Genomic DNA, 16961 nt, shown 5'->3' with positions numbered 1-16961 from the left:
CTTGCCCCAGTCCGAATTGGACAAGGGAAGGGGGTGACGACCCCCCTCTCGTTCCTTCTCTCCACCTCCTCCTTCCCCCCTTCTCCTACTCCTACTAGGAAAGGAGGAGTCCTACTCCCTGGCCGGCCGCCTCTCCCCCCTTGCTCCTTTATATACGGGGGCAGGGGGCACCTCTAGACACACAAGTTGATCTGTTGATCTATTCCAGCCGTGTGCGGTGCCCCCCTCCACCATATTCCACCTCGGTCATATCGTAGCGGTGCTTAGGCGAAGCCCTGCGTCGGTAGCAACATCATCATCGTCACCATGCCGTCGTGCTGACGGAACTCTCCCGTGAAGCTCTGCTGGATCGGAGTTCGCGGGACGTCATCGAGCTGAACGTGTGCTGAATTCGGAGGTGCCGTACGTTCGGTACTTGGATCGGTCAGATCGTGAAGACGTATGACTACATCAACCGCGTTGTGCTAACGCTTCCGTTTTCGGTCTATGAGGGTACGTGGACAACACTCTCCCCTCTCGTTGCTATGCATCACCATGATCCTGTGTGTGCGTAGGAAATTTTTTAAAATTACTACGTTCCCCAACAACAAGATTGCAGTAAAAAACAGATCCGGCAAGAAAACGATGAACGAAAAAGAGAGCGAATAAAACGGCAAATTGTAATGAAGTGGGGGAGTGGAAAACGAGAGGCAAATGACAAATAATGTAAATTGCGAGGAGATGAGATTTGTGATTAGGAACCTGGTAGATGTTGATGATGTCTTCCCGGCAACGGCGCCAGAAATTCTTTTTGATGTTGGCTTAAACTACATCGGTATTTCTCCAAAGAGGAAGGGATAGCCAATAGAAGAAAGAGCCACAAGCAAGCCATAGCAGCATCCTTTTTCTTCGCTTTCTTCAACAATGCGAATCTACCTCACTCATCATAACTCAAATACAAATTCGAGTTCCAAATTGATATTTCCTCACGTAAGCAATAAAATGTGAAACCATGCAACACAGCAACGGTAGGTATTTCCTTTAGTGATGAGACCAAGGTTATCGAACCAGCAGGAAAACCACGCAACACTACGCGAACATCACCTGCACACAAATAACAAATACTCGCAACCCAGCGTCTTAAAGGGGTTGACAATCCCTTTCGGGCAACGACGCCAGAAATTGGCAAACGAACGCGAGAGAGTTATAAATATTGATAGATCGAACGCCAAATAAAATAAAATGCAGCAAGGTATTTTTGTATTTTTGTTAAATAGATATGAAAATAAAAGCAAAGAAAAATAGATCGCAAAGGCAAATATAATAAAGAAGAGACCCGGAGGCCACCCACGTGAACGAAAACTATAACCACCGCCACACAGCCACCACGACCGAGGCGCACCACCGCACCACCGGCGCAACCACGCACCGCGCCGCTATCAAGCCCCGCGTTACAGCCTGACGCCCTGCCTGGCAGCCACAGCCCGCGCAACAATCCACCTGGAGAGCGGAGGGGAGATCCCCTCCACTGCCGACGCCGGCTAGGCTTTGCCCGATGATGCCCCAAGGCGGCGGGAAGGGGAAGGGGAGAGAACCCGGCGGTGACCCTGGCGGCGGAGAACCCGGCGGAGTTCCCGGCGGCTAGTGAAGCCATGAGCGAGGGGAGTTTCTTCGGGGGCCTAGCCAGCAAGCTGGATTGGGAATCCATCAAGACGGAGTCGAGGCGTATCCTCCGGCGATCTCTAGATCGGGAGACCTGCTGGAGGCGAATGAAGTCGCGTGCAAAGGAGCTGATGGGTGGGATCCCAGGTGAGATTCGCTTCCATCAGAAGGGGAGAGTGGCGGCCGAAAGAGGCAACAGCGACAATCAGGAGGTACTGCCATACATTAGGAGATCTTCTCCAAAGGAAGTGCTCCCGTCCAGAGTAGGATTTACGGATTTGAGTATTAATGTTTTGGAAAGAAATGCTACTGATCAGATTCCTAGAGAGATTTTCTCGCTGAGAATTATAAAAAAGGAAGAGGGAAATCAGGGGAGGGCTTTTATCTGCACATTTAGGGAGAAGAGAGAAATTAGGGGGATTTTAAGTTGGAAACTGCTCTTTCAAGACCCTTTATTTTTCTTTAAATGCACGAATTTCGTCCCGTTTGTGGCGAACTCAGAAGAGGGGAGACACTATTTTAACACCGAGGGGGATTGCTCGAGGTCCTTAGTTCATCATACAGGAAAAAAGCCTCTGTCTTCCTATCGGGTTTTCTTGTCTACACCTGCTAGTTTAGTGAAAAGGGGAGAGATGGAGAGGAAAGGGGAGACGGAGGAGGTAGGAAAGAGCTCCGGAAGTGTGCCGTGATTATGGAGAAGAATTCTCCTGCTCCGGCCTCCTTGCCTGAGGGCGTGGGGAAGACGGCGCCGAGGCGGCCCTGTGGGGATGGCTCCCCTCTGATCACCGACATGGAGGCCGCGCGGAGAGCGGTCAGAGGATGCTTGGTGGTAGGGCGATTCCTCTCGCCTTTCCAAGTTTATCCTCGGATCCTTGTTGATGACCTTCGTGCATCGTCGGCCTGGAGGTTGCAAGGCGGGGTCACCGTTCAGGAGGTGGCCAGCTGACGGGAGGTTCATCCTCAACTTCTCCAACGACGTAGACAGACGTTTCGTGTTGAAGGCCCAGCCATGGCACCACAACCGCGACGGGATCATCTTCGCCCAGTTCGACGGCAAGGGTGACCCAGCGGAGGTGGACCTTGGATCCATGGCTATATGGGCCCAGGTTCGTGACCTACCATTTGAGCTTAAAACCGAGGATGTGGGTCGGTCTCTAGGGGACCAACTCGGTGAAGTGATCACCGTTTCACACCAGGATCACTTGATTGTTGAGAAGTACTTGCGTGTGCGTGTGAAAATCCCACTACATGAACCAATCAATAGTAGGGTAGAATTCACCCCTTTAGGTAGTAAAGAAAAGCTTCGGTTTGATGTTCGCTATGAAAAATTGCCATCGTATTGTGAATGTTGTGGGCTGGTAGGACATATGTCAGAGAGGTTTTGTAGTATCCCTAAGGAGAGTAGAATAGCTAAATTTGCAAAAAATCTCAGTGTAGAGGCTTACTGGAAAGGTCAAACATCTAGTAGAAGAGCTATGTTCACTGGTTATAGTAACAGTAGCATGTCCAGGGCCACCGAAGGGATGGTGGTCAAAGTAACCAAAGCTGTAAATGATCTCATTGTGCAAGAAAAAGGGGATGCGTCGTCCACGGCGACGACTATCCTGATGACTGGAGGTCAAGTCCAGGGAGGGCTTTCGCTCGGCCAGGAGGGCCGGGGTCATATGCTCTCCTTGCCGGCTTCGCTCGGAGCGGCTTCGGGCCAGGTGGTCCGGACTGGAGGGCCGCCCGTCCACGCTAGCCTTGGCCAGGAGGGCCAAGGTTTAGCGGTAAGTGGGGCTCCCAACAAGGGAGTGCAGCAGCTCGGCCAGGTGGGCCGACCCCCTGCTGCATCCGCGAGCTCCCTGGGGGGCAGTGTCCCTGATCAGGAGGACCGGGGGGCAGCTACAGCCCCTGTTCCCGCCGCTAGCCAAGGCCAGGAAGGCCAACGGCGGGTGGCAATGACTGCTCACCCCACTGCTGTTGTGCCTGGCCAGGAGGGCCAGGATGGGGTGCTGGTGGGGTTTGAAAACCCATCAAACAAGTCTGCTACTGCTTTGGCTGGGTTCCAGCCGAGAGTTACTGGCCAGGAGGGTCAGGGGGTCATGCAGCTGGGTAATCCTGAACATTTGCTCTTTAAACCCGGCGTGCTGGAGGCTCTCTCGGGAGCCGTTGCTGCAAGACTAGCTACTCAAAACGCCACCGATAACCCAGTTTTAACTTTCAATGCTTCAAAGAATTCCATGCAAGGCAAAATAAAAGGAAAGGGAAGGAAGGGGAGGAGGAACTGGGTGTTCAGAGGAAGCACGCAAAAACATCATAGGTAAAAAAAGAAACCTATTTGAAACCCCAGCAGATGGTAGTGAGCAGGATTTCTCTTTTGAGAAAACCATGGATAGTTATGAGCGTATGCTGTACAGGGATATAAATGTATCTTCTAAGAGAGTGTGTACAGGTAGAGTGGAAACAGTGAGAGATGGGAATGGGGTGATAACACACGTAGCTAAAGAGGTTGAGGAGAAAGAAGACGTTGTTGGGCAGCAGGGAGGGAATCGGTTGGAGATGATGGCGCATCGGCGGCCTTCGAAGAGGAGGTACGCCGGGCCAAATGAAAATAATCGGTTGGAACTGTCGTGGTATGCTCTCTCCCACGGCAGTTCGCGAGCTCTTGGACCTACAGGAGCGCACCAAAGCAGAGTTAATTTTCCTTTCAGAGTCTCATTTGAATAAATGTAAAGCCGATGAGCTTCATCGTGTTTTGAGTTTTGATTCTATGTTTGTAGTGGAGAGTGATGGCCGAGCAGGTGGCCTTGTCTTGTTTTATCAGAAAGTGAATAAAGTTGATTTGAACTACGTGTCGAATAATTTTATTGATGTTCTTTTTATGAATGGGAATATTGTGCAGTGGCGTTTCACCGGTTTTTACGGCCACCCAAACTGGAGTGACCGTGCTTTGTCATGGGATGATATTCGAAACTTGTGTAATAAGGGCGATCACCCCTGGGTAGTTTTAGGAGATTTTAATGAAATTTTGTTCTCATCAGAGGAAGAGGGAGAGAATGCGAGACCAAATGCGATGATCGAGATTTTCGTAATTGTTTGGGAGATTGTGGACTAGCAGATATGGGATGTATGGGTGACTTATTTACATGGAGGAGGGACGAAATCAGGGAAAGACTGGATCGAGCGGTCTGTAATGTGGATTGGGCGAATAAATTCCCTCGAGCGGCGATTATAAACGAAGAGCATGTACACTCAGACTATCGCCCTATTATTTTAGACACGGAGTATTTTGACGATAATATTTTTGACCGCTCAAAAACTCGAAGGAAACAATTTAAAGCTCCATGGCTGAAAGAAGAGACGGTTACGGAAGTTGTATGTGCAGCTTGGGAAAAAGCGAAGATGTTGGGCATAGGGCCGTCTCTCGCTGATCGTACACGAGCGGTACACGCAGATTTGCATACTTGGGATCGTGATATCCTCAAGGGTCCGAAAAAAAGAATTAATAAACTAAAAAAAGATTTAGAAAAACTACAGAGGGGGCCTATGAATGTTAACTCTCTTGCACGTCAAAGGAGACTATTGTACTGATTGAAAAATTATTGGAATAAGAGGAGATACACTGGCTACAACGGGGTCGAGCTAACTGGTTATTGCATGGTGACCGCAATACTTCTTTTTTCCATAACGCCGCAACAACTAGAAAGAAGAGAAATCAGATAAAAAATTGCTTGACGATAATGGGGTTTGGGTAAAAGACACAGAGATGAAGAATCATATTATGGGGTATTTTTCTAACCTGTTTACTTCAGAAGTTAATCAACCGAACCAGGAGGTTCTCTCCCTTGTAAAAAGGAAAGTAACTAATGAGATGAATAGGGCTCTCCTTGCCCCCTACATGGCAGAAGAGGTTCGGAAAGCCCTCTTTGACATTGGTGATTTAAAGGCGCCGGGGCCAGATGGCCTTCATGCCATTTTTTATAAGAGATTTTAGGATATGTTCGGGGATGATTTGACTGAAGAGGTTCTCCAAGCGGTGAATACATGTACTATACCTGATGGTTGGAATGATACTACAATAGTAATGATCCCAAAAGTTAACTCCCCGGAAAAGGTAACTCAATTTAGACCAATTAGTTTATGCAATGTGGTGTATAAGGTCATTTCAAAGATGATTGCTGCTCGTCTAAAGACAATCCTCCCAGATATTATCAGCCCTACCCAAAGTGCTTTTGTGCCTGGAAGAATGATTACAGATAACATCTTAGTGGCTTATGAAAGTTTCCATAAAATAAAAAATAAAAGGACCGGTAAAGAGGGCTTGTGTGCAATCAAACTGGACATGCACAAAGCATATGACCGAGTGGAGTGGCCCTTTTTAAAGGAAATCATGTTGAGACTAGGTTTTCAGCAGGATTGGATGAATTTAATTATGCAATGTGTGTCCTCGGTGGATTACCGAGTTCGTTTTAACACGGAAGAAACAGAGAGCTTCAAACCATCTAGAGGATTGAGGCAGGGAGACCCTCTCTCCCCGTATTTATTTTTGTTATGTACGGAAGGGCTGACTGCACTCTTAGCTAATGCAGAGGAGAATGGAAGTATTTCTGGAATTAAAGTTAGCAGAGATGCCCCATCCGTTTCAAATCTCCTCTTAGCGGACGATACTTTAATCTTGATGCAAGCTAATTCGATGAATGCAGAGGCGCTGAAATCAGTTTTGGATGCTTATTGTGCTGCATCGGGGAAAATGGTGAGTGTTGAAAAATCTAGTATATTTTTTAGTACCAACACGAAAGTGGAAGATAAGGCGCATATATGTACTATTCTGAACATTATGACTGAAGCTCTCAGTGACAAATATTTGGGTCTGCCTTCAAATGTGCGTATGGACAAAAGTGATTGTTTTCAATTCTTAATAGATCAAATTGTTATGAAAATCAGTGGTTGGAAGGAAAAGCTGCTATCAGCAGGAGGAAAGGAAATCCTTCTCAAATTGGTTGTACAAGCTATCCCAACTTATGCAATGTCCGTCTTTAAAATTCCTAAAAAAATATGCAAAGGAATCATTGACGCGATGTCGCATTTTTGGTGGGGTGACGAAGACAATCAGAAGAGAATGCATTGGATGGCATGGTGGAAGATGTCTGTACCAAAAAGACCAAGGAGGAATGGGTTTTCGAGACATACATTGTTTCAATTTGGCCTTGTTAGCCAAACAAGCGCGGAGCCTGCTTGATAATCCTGATTCTCTATGTGCCACCATTTTGAGAGCTAAATATTTTCCGGATGGAGATTTAATGAATTCGAGTCTTAAAAAAGGATCTTCTTTCACTTGGCAAAGCATTATGGCGGGAGTGGATTCTCTAAAAAATGGTTATATTTGGAGAGTTGGAAATGGACAAAATATAGATATTTGGAGAGATGTATGGATCCCAAATAGGGTCAATAGGAAAATTATCACTCCTAGAAGAGGGCAGCTTTCTAACAAAAGTTACTGATCTTATAGATCCAATCAACAATTGTTGGGATGAAGATTTGGTAAGACAAAGGTTATGACCAATTGATGTCCAGAGGGTGCTTGTGATCCCCCTCCCCACGTATAACATGTCGGATTTCATAGCTTGGAGTTTTATAAAGAATGAACTGTTCACGGTTCGTTCTGCTTATCTGGAGGAATGGAAAAAGCAACATGGGAGGAAATTGCAACATTCTAATGGCATGGGAGGAATAAATGTCAATACTATTTGGAGCAACATTTGGAAATTATCTTGTCCAGAAAAGTGAAGATTTTTATTTGGCGTACCTTACACGAACCCTCCTGTGTCATGTTACACTTGCTAATAGACATATGAAAGTTTCATCCACCTGCCCAGCATGTTCGAACGGGCCTGAAGATACTAAGCACTTGTTATTTATGTGTCAAAAGGCAAAAGAGGTGTGGGAGAAGCTGGGATTGCACGAAGCCATTAAAAAAGCTTTTGCGGTCGATCGTGCGGGAGAGGCAGTACTCGAATTTTTACTTCTTATGCCAGAACACGAGCTATCTACAGTGGGCATATAGAATGTTCGTGAACTGGTCGCTATAACAACCTGGTATTTATGGTGGGAAAGACGTTCGCTAGTCCATCAGGGGAAGACCCAAGATGCATAGCAAATTTCAATGGGATCACATGATATAACGGCAAACTATGTTATTGCCCAATCCTCCAGGGCAACAAATAGAATAGAGGGATGGACGAGACCCCCTCTAGGTTTTGTGAAATTAAATGTCGATGCTTCGTTCGATCAAGACATGCTTAGAGGCACATCGGGAGCTGTACTTAGAGATGATAAATGAAGATTTATTGTTGGAGGGAATTGGAAGATGGATTGGTGCGCAGATGTTTTAACAGCGGAAGCCATGGCACTATGTTTTTGGCATATTACTTGCACAAAAGGCGGGAAGCAACCGACTTGTTGTTAACTCCGACAATTTGGAAGTAATTGACACAATGAAGAATGGAGGACATACAGCGGGAGCGGCGGCGGCTGTGTTTGATGATTGTTATTTTATGGCTTGTGATTTTCTGTTAGTTAGATTTGAACATTGTAATAGGGAGGCAAATCAAGTAGCTCATGAAATTGCTAGAGTAGCTAAATTTTCCGAGACAAGGGATTGGTTTGAGGAACCTATGAGTGATATTGTAAATTTTCTTATAGACGATGTAACCATTATTACTAATAAACAAAAGGATGTTTCATTTCAAAAAAACTGGGAGGCCGTGGCCTCCTCACGCAGCCACCTTCCCTCCAAAAAAGATTCGGATTCCTCTGCTTCAAGCCAGCGCTGCCGTTGGTCTGCCGCGTCTCCGGTAGCCTCAGGGCCATGGGGCGCGGTGGATCCCAGCCCTTGCTGGTGGGTGGGATCTGTTTTTAGATGTTACCTCGAGTTTTGTTAGGGCTGGTGTCTTGCTCAGGAAGGCTAGACGGTGACGGCTGCCTAAAGATGCAATAACTTTCTTCCCACCTAGCCTCTGTTTCAGTGGTTCCGCTAGATCGTCTGTGAGCATTTCGAGGTATGTCTCTGGCGGATATGTCTTCTGTGGATTTTCTCAGATCTGGTCATTGTTAATCTATTTACGTGTGTCTTTAAGTTGGATCCTTTTGATCTACGCTATCTTCGTCGGCGGCAGTTGTTGTTTTGGTGTACTGGTCCTACGGGGCCTTAACACGATGACTACTCGGCTGTCTACTACATGTTTTGCCCTACCGTGGCGAGGGAGGGGCGATGACGGAGGCGTGCCTTCGGCAAGCTTTAGTGCTTGTACTCGTCACTGGTGGTCTACGGATCTTGATGTAACTTTTTTTTCTGGCATTCAGTGTATTGCCATGATTGAGGAGAAAATATTGCACACGACAAAATAAAATAGAACATCCAAAATTGGTGATCAATATACGACCTTGAATGCATGTCACACAAAGATTTTATTATTGGATCCTAACATTTTCCGTTTAGTGCAACTCTAGTAACAGATGATGCAGTCACAATACTTGTGATGGTCGACAACCCTACAGTCAGCTCTCTTGACGTCTGGTCCCCAAATTTTTTGGCAGGCCGTCTGGCAAGTTGAGCCGGTGCACTTAGGACTTGAAAGAATAGTTCGCATCTCGCAATGATCTGTAGACAAGAATGCACATCATTAAAAGAAGTCCATACTGAGAAAATTATAGATAAATTCGTTCAATTTCACTGGCAATATTATTACTCTACTCCTGTTTACAGGATAAAGTAAACATACATGGACAGGGAGATTGATTCCTTACCATCAATGGAGTTTCCTAGCTGCACAAGCACCATAAGGCAAAGAAGAATAACTTTCCCCTCCATAAGAGCAGACTAAATTTTCTTATTCCCGGCGTCCACAAGCATACATGATCGTATCTTTATATATAGACTCGTAGGTAGAGAGCATTTTCTACCATATCACTAGATTAATTCCGAAAGATCTTCTTAATTTGTAAATATGGTATCCATATAATTGATTATATTTTCCATATTTATGCCAATATAAATTCTGTAGATGTTCTGAATTGTGCTCCATTAAAAGAGTTATCATCAAATCTAGCATTCAATAGCATATCATATGAGTAGTCGCACATTAGACGTTGTTAGACTACGGTTGACCATCACCAAGCAATGTTTCTTCTTGTTGTCGCTCCAAAACTTCTAATTTTCCTTTCCTTTCGTTGGATCAATTAAGTTCGGAATCAATAAGTCCCGAACGTTCCATGTTTTGCCATCTTGCCCCAAACGTGCTGGTTGTCAATGGATCGAAACGTGTGCATCTTACACTCCTGTCTGGCCACGCCATCCCAGTGCTCGTTCGGGACGAGGGCGAACGAGCTCTTCTCCGCCCACCCTGCACCACTAGTCTGCCTCACCCATTCCCCATCTCACCCGCAAGCATATGAAGGAGCCCTTGCAGGGGGCACGATCCAGTGCGACCCCGCCGCATCTCCCGCGCCTTCGGCGACCGCCGAGCGCCGCCAGGTTCATTCACAGCTGCCCCTCTTCAGTCTGTCTTTCATTCCAGATAAATCAGATATAGCATCATCATGAGCATCTGTAGTCTCAGTGTCGCTGGGGTCAGCTGATGCACATCTACTCTTGTGCGGTGTTGTCGCACAATAAGCAGCATCCTCCATGCCCGCCTCGCCTCCCATCTGCTGGTTATCTATCAGTGTTAGAGTCTTCTGCATCATCATTGATTCCTCAATATCCTTTCGAATAGCCAGATACATTGTCCTTCCTCAACCTTTCATACAATTCATTCTGCTTCATTTCACTCCTCGCTTTTTTCATGCTAAGTCTCTCTTCTTTGCTGAGTGTGAAAGCCCTCTCGTGCGGGACATTAACACATATACCCCTTGCACGGCCAGGGGCTCTCTTGTTTCCAGAGCATCGGACAGAATGTCACATGGCCCTGAGTTCCTGTAGAACCTTCGAGGGATCTTGGAAGCCTTTAACATCACTTCATACAGTTCTTCGTCACGTGAGTTTTCAAAGTAATAAGTTTCGTCATCACGCCTCCTTGCACGTGCCCGCAAGTAGTCTCTGACGCGTTCGCCCCTGATTTCACTAAAGGCCGGTTTCCCACCATCCGCTACTGCTTCTTTGTCCTCCTGGTCCCATATCGGTTTCATGCCGTAGTATCCTGCCAGACCAATACGGTGGGGGTGTGTGTTCTTCTTCTGAAGTTCCGATTGCTTGGCACTCTTCTCAGCAAACTCTTTAGTTGCCCTGACCCTTTTGAATTCTGCCCAGTTTGCCTTTGTAATTTGGGGGGTATGCGGGGATTCACTACTAGGAAAAGGCCTACTAATGGCGCATCTAATTTGGCCATTAATGGCGCATTAGTGGTGCGCCATTAGTAGCACGCCATTAGTATATTTTACTAATGGCGCACCACTGGTGCGCCATTAGTATCTGGTATACTAATGGCGCACCCCAGATGCGCCATTAGTATATACAACAGTGCGCCATTAGTATGCCTCCCAGGGGGCCATGTATACCCAGGTGCTTTGGCATACTAATGGCGCACAACAACAGGATGCGCCATTAGTAACTTCGGCATACTAATGGCGCACTGTTTAGTAATGCGCCATTAGTATCCTTTGGCATACTAATGGCGCACTATGATGTGATGCGCCATTAGTATGAATATTAGTTTTTTTTAATTTTCTGTTTTTTGCACAGGTTACAAAATGTATAATTGGACAAAATATAGACAGCACACATCAACAACAGATTCATCGAATACAATAGAAGATTAGTCTTTGAATACAATTCATCATTTTAGTCTCCGAATACAATTCATCATATTAGTCTCCGAATTGAAAAGACCGAACAAAGATAGAACATTATATTACAAGTCTCGAGACCGCGAGTTTGTCTTCACATTACAAGTCGATATCGATCATCTAAACTACCATCACATAGAAGAGAGCTGCGGTCATCACGATGAGCATCATCACGATGAAACTCGTCTTCATCCGGTTCCTCCAACGCTCCCTCCCCTCTCCCGCTAGATAGCGGGCGTATCTAGATTCGGCCTCGGCCCTAGTGGCGTACCCTTTGTAACTGTTACCGCTGAATCGGTGAACCTGTCTCCGACACTCCTCCCAGTCGTCGTAGACTCCGGGAACCTTACCCTTGTACACGACATACCACGGCATCGCTATGCAGTAGCCAAACGAAACGTTAGTACCAATTCACAGACAATACATAAGCAATATATAAGTATGCAACAGAACGATCGGAAGAGAAAAGCAAGACATTAATAGCATCGATTACATCTAAGTTGAAGGACTCTCGAAACCAAAGAGACATACTACAAGTTCATTAAAGTTTAATTACAACATGAGCCAATCGATGTTTCAGAACTAGACACAGCATCACTGCTTTCGACTCGACTCAAGGGACCAGAGCGTGGATGAAGCCGCCGTCTATCGTGGGAGTCATGAAACAACGGGCGTTGTCAGCCTGCATTTGTAGGATTGTGTCGATGTCACTGTTGGACGGTTGATTTCTGAGGTAGAACTGCCCCGAGGTACGAAGGACATCTTGATGATGATTTCCGCAAACTCTGACTGGATGCGAAAGAATTCTTGTCTGATGTCCGCGTCCTGGATTGCCGACACGCTCGCGGCCCAATCTTTGAGTCTACTCAGTAGCAGTAGTTGATGATGGTCCCGTACGATCGCCCGCATGTGATGGATGGCGTAGTAGGCACCCTTCTGACCGCCAGGCGGCTGCTTGACGCAGCAGAACGTCGTATTGTGGGAGAACACGTGCTTGCCGTACTTACGAATAGGCCTGGTGAAGGTGCCTCCAGATTTGACGTAGCCGGGGAGAACATCATCAAGAACCTTCTTGACATTTGTGTAGTCTACGTTCGACTGACGGTCCGGGTCGAAATACGTGGCCATGGAATATTTGGGGCTTAGGAGGATGAGCGTGCAATGTGTGTCACTGCAGAAAACACGGAATGTTAAAAGAAAAACGATCAAAATCTAAGAATTCATATGTTACGGGGCGGTTGAGGGGAGGACTTACTCGGGAAAGTAAGGCACGAGGAAGTTATCCTTATCTTGGTTTGCCAGAATGACGCCTTCGAGGTAAGAACTCGCGACTTGCCGGTCCCCAGCGCTGCCCAAGATCTTGGCACGCATGTAGAAGGGGTCGACTATCACGATGTCCGGGGTCTTGTCGCGAATGATCCGCATCTCCATACTCAGCGAAAATAGCCGAACGAAGGTGTAGTGCAGCGGATGAAGGTTCAACATAGCGTGGATGTCATCAAACCGCAGGACGATCGTACCCCCGATGGAGTTATCCACAAAGCCCTTGCCCTCTGGCACCTTGGCCGCGAAAACCGGGTATGCCACATCCTTCTCTCGGAGACGCCGCTTCTCCAAAGAAAGAACACTGTCATGCAGACTCCGCTTAGCACCGGTTGCAGCATCGAGCATATTTCTCGGTAGCATCGGCCTACCCGCCACATGCACCCTCCTCGAGATATCCGCAGTTGAAGGTGGCCCGTCCTGAGCACGGATCGTACTCGGTGCCGGCTGGCCCGCACCCTTGTTAGTCTTTCTTTTGCGTGCCTTCTTCTTCTCCTGTAATGGGACCGAGTTCTGCTCACAGACCGCCTTCTTGAGTGTGTTGGGGCTGATCATATTTCGCACCTCGCCTATCTGAGGCTCGGTGAAGTCGGCAGCTGGAGGCGTCTCCTGAGAGCTGAACTGCAGACAACGCCTGTTGCAACTTGGCTTCTCTGCGGTACCAGCTAGATCGCACACGTCTTTTGTTGGGTTGGGTTCTTGAGAAGGAGGCCCCATGAAGTCGCCACCGTCCCCATGATCGGCAAAGTACTGATTGACGTTGGCAAATGTATCGTCGTTGTCGTCGTTCTGATCCTGTGCCATATGCATGTTTGGATCCAGTGGCATAGGGATGTCCGGCACCGTTGCGGCGGTCTTGCCATGGGGCCGACTTGGCGCCGGCACGACTGGCGGTGTTGTCTTTGGGGTGGTGTCCCCCGCCCCCAAACGAATCTGGCTCTTCGGCCAAAGCAGGGGCCAGCTCAGGCAGGCGCTGAGGGTCATCACGTCATCATCGTCGGCCCCGATGGGTCGAATCGGAGGTAACAACTCGTCGCAGCCTGGCAGCACCCGAACCAGTTGAACCCTAAACAAGTTGGGTGGCATCTGGGTACCGTGGAACAAGGGGTTGCCCGGTTGAACGATTTTTCCCTTGGCGACATCGACCAACTCGTTGTTCACGAAGTGCAGGAGAGTGCACGGAACGTCGGCGGCGCCCTGCGAAAACATGTAGGGCGTTAGGGATGCCCAGTCAAAGGCAAGGAGATGAAGTCCTCGGCCGAGAGAGGCTTAATTAGTTACCGTGATGATGGCGTCGAGCTCGGCTAATGTCGAGGCACCGCCAACGGCGGGTGTGCAGTTGACGGAGGGGCCGCTTGCTGCAGAGGTGCCGGCCGGCGTACACCCGCGTGCATTAAGCTCCCGTGCCGGCGTCGGAGACACCAATGCCGCCTCCGCCGGAGACACCAATGGCCCCGCCATCGTGTTCTGCGAGTTGCTAGCCGTGAAGCTAGGAATCGGGGGCGGCCCCTGTTGGCCGCCCGCAATCCACGCACTAATCCCCTGGATCAAGGTAGGCACAATGGCGGTGATCGTCGCTCCGAGTTGTTGTTGCACTTGCTCTTGGACAATCTCCGGAATCCGCGCCACCTGTGCCCTGAGTTCTTGAACCTCGCGCGCCTGGCTTTCCGAGCTGGTCTTTTTCTCCTTTCGCCCACCAGTGTTATAGTATGACGACCATTTTGTCGACAAGCCTTTGCCGGCCACACGACCAGCTGACGTCGGCTAACTGAGCTTATCCTTGTTCTTCATTACATTCAATGCCCTATTTAGAGTGGTGTCCCAAGGGTTGCTCTTAGTCGACCCCGCGCTACTGCTTTCAGTCGCCTGCGGAAGGAATGTGAACCATTTAGAAATTTGGCTTCATTAATTGGAATGCAACCATATGGAGCTAATTACGCGGGGGTGTATTCCTTACCAGAACAAGCTCAAGCGCCCTGGTCTTCGGATCCGTGGTAAGCTCCTTTGTTTTTGGGTCCTTCTTGTACCGGGCCCTGACAAAGTTCCTGGTCTGCTTGTCACCGTATTTATCGAAGAGTGGCGGTAGGCCTTGCTCGGCACGGTCCGCCTCCTCCTTGTCCCATATAGGCTCCGCCACTCTGTAACCGCCGGGACCGAGTGTGTGTTCCCCTAAGTTCAGCTCCCGCATTTCTTTCCCCCACTTACTTGATTCGGAGTTTGCGGTGCTCGAGCAATTGATCTTGAAGTCGTTGTAGTCATCTTCGGTGATCGAAGGATTTTTCTCCTTGATCTTCTCATAACTCTCACCTTTCTCGATCATTCTCTTCACATTGCTTTTCCAAGTAGACAGGGCCTTGCTCATCTTCGTGAGGGCAGCATTGTTCACTTTATTCCCTTTGAGGCTTGTGTTTTCAAATTCAGCGGGGAACTTGTATCGTTCGTGCAGCTTCGTGAAGAGGAGGTTGCGCAAATTCCCTCGGTCAGGATGCCTCAGGTTCTCGGTGTTGATCGAGACGGTGCTCCGGCGAATGCACCCGAGCTGAAGCGAGTACCCCTTGACTATTCGTTCGGGCGCCGTTGGATTCCCGCCGGAGTCCACTTCAGTAACTTCCTCCTTGAGGATGCGGAGCACGGTCGGGCGCCGGTCCTTCCGTTGCCTCTTCGGTTGGCTGCCATCTGTGCGTGCGCCGCCATCATCAGTGGTGGCATCCTCGGCGGCACCATCAGTGGTGGCATCCTCGGCGGCACCATCAGTGGTGGCATCAGTGGGGTCATCCTCGGCGGTACCATCAGTGGTCTCAGGATCGGTGGGGAAGGCGGCGTCCTCATACAAGTGAGGTTGTTCCTCCATCTCCTGGGACAGCTTCCAGAATGGCTTGACGCTCGAACCCCCGGCCTCATCGTTGTTGGCCATGTTTCTCTCTAAATAGGAACAAAGTTTGGTCGAAAAGTTGGTTATTGTCAAGGAACACGATCATGGTCTCATCATTTAGGGTTTGTCGACACCGAGGCATCCTAAAAGCTAAGCTTTTATCATTGAGGGTTTTTCGACGCCGAGGCACCCTAAAAGCCTAAGCTTTCATCATTTCGGTTTTTATCGACACCGAGGCACCCTAAAAGCCATGCATTAGTCACAAGTACGCCGAGGCACTTGATCCTACTTAATTACCTACTAAGATACCCCGGCCCATGCATTAGTCACAAGTACCCCATATGTCCTATTTTTAGCAAAGTCATGCTAAAATTCACGGAAAATTTCAGCATGACCTTTGCTGAAAATAGGACATATGGAGTACCCGAATTTGCCGGAACGGAAGTTAATCGACATTCCGGCAAACTCAAGGGCCTCTCGGGTGGACAAGGCAAAAAAGGCCTCCATCACAACATGGAAAATACATTGGCATGTGAAGAGGTGAAACAATATATGCATCTCCAAGCAGTATCATTCAACATTTTGGACAAAACACTACAAGCAACATGAGACACTGAAAACAATTGCTACGAATGAATCTACACTTCTATAACAAAATAAATCAGAAACTTAGTCTGTCATCATTAGGCAGCCACCATTAGTTATTCCGTTATGTTAAAGCAAATAAAACAGAGAATTGACTTGTGCAATCTGCAGGTAGCAGTAGCAGGGACGCGCAGGTTACTGCTGGTGGCATCCGAGATGTTTCACGAACGTCGGGTGTGTGCCAATGTATGCAAAGAATTGAAGATTGAAAAAGTTTCGAGCTACGCTGGAAGTTGATTGTGTGATGAGCTTCTTTTAAACGACAGTCGCTTTCAGAAAGAGATTGTTTGGTTTTTGTAATAGGCTAAGTAAAGTTGTTGGAGTGAGCTGATCTCTTACATGGATAGCTTGCTTTGGTTTGGCTGAGAGCCATCCTTGTCGCTTTTACATGTGTTTGTTTTTCTTAGCTGAACCTGACAAACCTGAGGGTGCATCATCATATTTGTAATGACTGAAAATATTTACTTCAGGAAATATTTACTTCAAGTTCGTCCTAGCTATATTTCAGGATGATTTTTCAGTTGCTCATGCTTTTTACAAATTGTAGCTACTGTTTTTTATACCTAAACAAAATTGCCCTAGCTATATTTGCTGAAATATAGCTATTCCGAAGGTTATGCCCAGCTGTATGCAAAATTGTGCCGTATGATCTACA

Source organism: Triticum aestivum, chromosome 6D (genome assembly GCF_018294505.1).
Source record: "Triticum aestivum cultivar Chinese Spring chromosome 6D, IWGSC CS RefSeq v2.1, whole genome shotgun sequence".
NCBI lineage: Eukaryota > Viridiplantae > Streptophyta > Magnoliopsida > Poales > Poaceae > Triticum > Triticum aestivum.
Note: the sequence above shows the minus strand (reverse complement) of the source record.